The sequence below is a fragment of the Drosophila subpulchrella genome, chromosome 3R (genome assembly GCF_014743375.2).
Source record: "Drosophila subpulchrella strain 33 F10 #4 breed RU33 chromosome 3R, RU_Dsub_v1.1 Primary Assembly, whole genome shotgun sequence".
Lineage (NCBI taxonomy): Eukaryota > Metazoa > Arthropoda > Insecta > Diptera > Drosophilidae > Drosophila > Drosophila subpulchrella.
Window position 1 is genome coordinate 4,637,193 of NC_050609.1, and position 5,600 is coordinate 4,642,792.

Genomic DNA, 5,600 nt, shown 5'->3' on the forward strand with positions numbered 1-5,600 from the left:
ATTGTGAATATGCGTGCCTGTTGGTATCTTGATAACTGACTTAACATTTATAGATGGTGTGTTTATAAACTGGCTTAGATTTAATTAAGAGATTGTACATGATGGAACTGAGTTATTTTTAACAAATATTTTAGAACCAACATTGTCAAGGTATGTTAGCAAATAATAGGTGTATGTATATAAATTAATTCACAATAATTAATATAGTTTTGCAGTAATATTCAGTTCCTTGTATTTCCATTAAAACCACAAAATGATGTCCTGTAATTTTGTGTCAAGAATGAATGTCTCTGTCATTCATTATACCAAAAAACCTTCGTAAATATTTAAAATTGAATGAATTCTTGATCTGATCGATTTAAAGTTTACCCACTGTCGCCTCTTAATTGCCGGAAGCTTTTAAAGAAAATGCCAGGACAGCGCGTTGAAAACTCTGCTGGTCGCATGAATAATGTATTAACATTCGCACACCATTCTTTTTGGCCAAAAGCGTATGAAAAGGCTCCGGAAAAGAGACAGTCGAAACTTTAACTCAGCTCTTTGTCTGTTTGATGCCTTGGATTCATCTCTGCTGTTTGCTTTGATGTCGGGGCCAACTTCTTGTGGCTTTGGCCACTCTCTTTGCCTTTTGCCTTTGTCTTTTCGACAACTTTTCGCATTAATTCTGTTAATAATTTTTAATGTCGGAAGAGCGGAACGTAAAGTTCGCCAACTATTTGCACACATGGTAATTAACAATTTAATTGCCTTGTCAATATGTGCCTCGAACTTTTTTCTTCCTTCCACTTTACTTCCGGGGGGAAAAGTTAAGGAGCGCGTTGTTAAGTGCAGTCACACATTTGCATTACAAATTAGTGAGTTAAATATGGTAAATATTTTTTACATAATTATTAAGAAGTTTCATTAAAGGTTGAACTCATTGAACCTCATTTGTAACTCTAACTCTAAACTAAAATCTATATCCATCCCTTTCCGTATGTTTCTTTTGTATATGTACCTGCTAATATGACCCATAGAACCACATTTGTTACTCATACGCAGTGTAAACCCTTAAGCTGGTATCTTAAGAATATTATTTTTAAGTTTTTAACTTATGGTTAACCTTTCTGTCTTAAAGCTTTAACAACAAGCCAGTTAACATTCACTGCCTAAACTCCATTTCCGTCCCTTTCTGCCTGCATCCTGTCTATAAGGACCTGCTAGCAGGACTCTGTAAGGAGCTCCACTCGCCCGCTGTCCAAAACAGCAGGCACTTCCCATTTGGCCGTGCGGCATGTGGCAACTATTGGGACCTGTCAATGCAGAAGCCGCTTGACGTGTTAATTCGCCAGCTGACACGCACAATCCAGAACCCACACACATCCCTAACACACTCATATTTAAGGCCCAGCAGGTCCTTGCAACTGGCTGATCCGACATGCAGGCATTCTTATTTATGGCTGCACTTCCTCTGCGGTTTATTAGCCACGTGCCGGCATTTCTCGAATTCCAACTAAACAAAAGGTATTCCATATAAATGCAAATACTCGTAAGGAGCTGCTATTAATGCATATTTTACAATGCATAAGTACCGAGTAGCTGGCATCAACGCTGCGGAAGACATTTGTATCGGTGGTATTTTCAGTTCTCTGGGGCAACTTAAATATATTTTTATAGAAAGGGAAATCTTTTACTTCCTTAAGTGTTCAATTAAGTAAGGGAACGTATAGTTCCTTTGTTATATTATGGAATTTCTTTAAGTACATATCAATGAGGGAAAACTGTGATGGCTGATGGCTTTTGTTTATTTAATATTTATTAAAATTTATAAATTAAATATTAATAATTCAAATTTTTCCAAAAATGTTGTATTATTTATTTATCAAATAATGAACCCATATTTTTTTTTAAACATTTAATACAATGATATCATTCTTAAAAAGAGAAAAATTAATTTTTGGGTAGCGGAAACTGGGCAAAACATATTGTCAACACATCTGATTGCAAGTAAATCAGGCTTTAAGTCTTCGGCTTCGACCACGGACAATGTAAGAGTTTAAAGGCTTTGGCATGTCATGGCCAAGATTTTCAATGGCAACAGTTGTGGCAACATGTAATGGTGCTTCCTTCTGGGCAACAACTGTGAATCGGGGGAAAATCGACGAGACGGGGGAAAACCGGAGTGATTCACGGAAAAGCTGCAGAGCATCAGCATGTTAAATGAGCTGCTATCTGGCTCAGTGAGCTTGTAAACAGTTTGGCACTTGGAAATAAATTACACACGCAATATCTGTAAATCGTTTTTAAGGCGAGGCGAATTGAATATGTTGTCCGGTCAAGTACAGATTATATTTGGTTAACTCCCAACCGGGAAGGAGCTGGCCAACTTTTCCGACTGCCTCGAAATGGTTTATTTATGCAGCAGCACTTGCAGAGGACTTGGCCAAAATGCTCTGGGGAGGGCTGTGACAGCTGTAAGTGTTGGGAGTCTTTACAAATTGGCAATGGTCAAAGTTTGGCGTGCGTCTATCGATAAAACTTTTAGCTTCTTTGCCTAATTTGAAAGTCAAGTAACAGCTTCACTTTTTGCATTCAACGCGGGCAGCCGGCATTTGATTGCAACGCTTGTGAACAGCTGACGGGCGTGGCCGCCAATATTTGGCAAATTTCGATTCGGAATCCCCACTGCAGCTTTATTAATTGCGTGACTTACGACTTTCATGGGGTTGCCGTTTTAGAAACTTAAATTAAAGAGATCTTTAGGGAACAGTTTTCACATTTAATAAACGTAGGTATAATAAGGTAACGTGGAATACCTCTATGAGTTCGGAATTGAATTCCCTAACATTTTACATTCAATTTTCTCTATTACTTGATGGTCAAAATTTAAACTCATTTTCATGTTCCATTTTCCCGTACTTCCAATGGTGTTCAGTATGGGAACCCAAAACTGCACTTCTAGATTCCATAACTTGAGCTATAGTATTCCGATTTATACGTGGGATACCTCTATGAGTTCGTGATTGAATTCCCCAACATTCTACATTAAAATATCTCTTTTACACGAGGGTCAAAATTTTAACCCATTTTCATGTTCGATTTTTCCGAATTTCCAATGGTTTTCAGTATGGGAAACCGAAACTGCACTTCAAGATTCCATAACTTAAGTTACAGTGTTTCGATTTGGACGTGGGATACCTCTATGAGTTCGTAATTGAATTCACTAAAATTCTACATTAAAATTTCTCCATTACACGAGGTTCAAAATTTTAACCCATTTTCAAGTTCGATTTTTCCGTATTTCCAATGGTTTTTAGTATGGGAACCCAAAACTGCACTTCTGTATTCCATAACTTGAGTTATAGTATTCCGATTTGGACATGGGATACCTCTACGAGTTCGTAATTGAATTCCCTAACATTTTACATTCAAATTTCTCTATTACACGAGGGTCAAAATTTTAACCCATTTTCATGTTCAATTTTTCCGTATTTTCAATGGTTATGGGAACCCAAAACTGCACTTCTGTGTTTCATAAGTTGAGTTATAGTATTCCGATTTGGACATGGGATACCTCTATGAGTTCGTAATTGAATTCCCTAAAATTCTACATTAAATTTGCTCCACTATACGAGGGCCAAAATTTTAACACATTTTCATGTTCGATTTTTCCGTATTTCCAATGGTTTTAAGTTCATATGGGAACCCAAAACTGCACTTCAAGATTCCATAACTTGAGTTACAGTGTTCCGATTTGGACGTGGGATACCTCTATGAGTTCGTAATTGAATTCCCTAAAATTCTACACTAAAATTTTTCCATTACACGAGGGTCAAAATTTTAACCCATTTTCATGTTCGATTTTTCCGTATTTCCAATGGTTTTCAGTATGGTGACCCAAAACTGCACTTCAAGATTCCATAACTTGAGTTACAGTGTTCCGATTTGGACGTGGGATACCTCTATGAGTTCGTAATTGAATTCCCTAAAATTCTACATTAAAATTTCTCCATTACACGAGGGTCAAAATTTTAACCCATTTTCATGTTCAATTTTTCCGTGATTCCGAAGGTTTTTGGAATGGGAACCCAAAGCTGCACTGTCAGATTTTAAAACTTGTCAAGGCAAACAGAGAAAAAAATGTTGATACCACAAAAAAAATATTGCCTTATTAAATAGCTTTATTGGAGAATACTTATTTATTGTGAAGCTAGACAAAGCTTTTTTTATTTAGAATTTTAAAGCCATTTAGCCAGCGCAGTTTAAACAAAGCAACACTTTGTCCACGGCTAATATTGCATTACAAAAACAATTGAATTTATAAACTAATACAGTAACCAGGGGTTGGCAAAATGGATGGAGTTTGCTGATGAAATCACAAAGTTTGAGAGCCAAGCACGTGCGGCTCTTTGTGCGCTACCGCGATATGGATACCGCCATGGACATGTGCCAAAATGGACACACTATATGTGCATATATACACAGTATATATGTAGACACCCACCTGAAAGCCCAGCACGTAATTGGCCATTAACAGCGACCTGGCCACAAAGCACAAAGGACGACACTTAATATTTTTATCCACGAAATTGAGAAATTGAATTATAAAGTGCGAAAATTGACTGCAAATCTGGATGATGAAAGGCGATGATGAAAACTAAGCATAAATGTAAAATTAATTGAATTTGCATTTTAAACACACGCGGAAAGCTTTAATCACGACCGATTTAATTGCGGCGGGGACCCTGAGGTCGGACACGTTATAAAAATAATCCCAATAAAATGCATTTTTCATGCACAGGACTTTACGGAATTGCATGCAAACAAACCGGAACAGCACCATCAGCTGCCACGCACATGACTGCAGTCCAAAAATTGTCACACGGGGGGATATTTCTGAGGAAAGGGGGTTGGGTTGGGTTGGTACTTTTCCCCGGGGTCAGGAGTTTTCCCCGAGTGCACTCACCCTCCCACTTTGAGCATTATGTAATAACAAAAGCAAAATCACATTTCCAGTGCGGCTAATCAAATAGTCGAGAGGGCAAACATTCAAAGCCATTTGGCAAGCGAAGTTCCTCTGGCCAAAGGAATACAAAGAAACAGTCACTTTCGGGGAAGAGGGTTAATGGAGGGGGTACTGCACAAATCATCTAACAAATGAAGCATTTTGATAAACAAGTACACAGCTGGAGTTGCTGAATCAAAATTATTGTACTGTAAAAAACTTGCTGAACAAAAAAGAAAATTCTACAAATTCCTAAACATATTTTCAAAAAAATTATTATTTCATCTTCACTCTTGATCAATATGAACATATTTTTGAATAAATATTTTCAAAATATTTCCTATGATATTTCTTTCGTAGTTTAATCAAGTAAAATTGCCTCATATAAAGATGATTCATTAAAATAAAAGTATATGTTGTTTCTGTTTTATAGAAAAAACTAGTAAAATTAGAATACATCCCATACAGATTTGTAGAATTTTTTTCCTCAGTGGCTAGACAGGACTAAGAAGATTTGTCCTGGCCGCAAATTCAATTTATTTGCGTCTTAAAGCGTCACCAGCGTTATAAAGCAATAAAGCCGGAAAAAGGATTATCTGGCAAGCTGCCTGCTTTT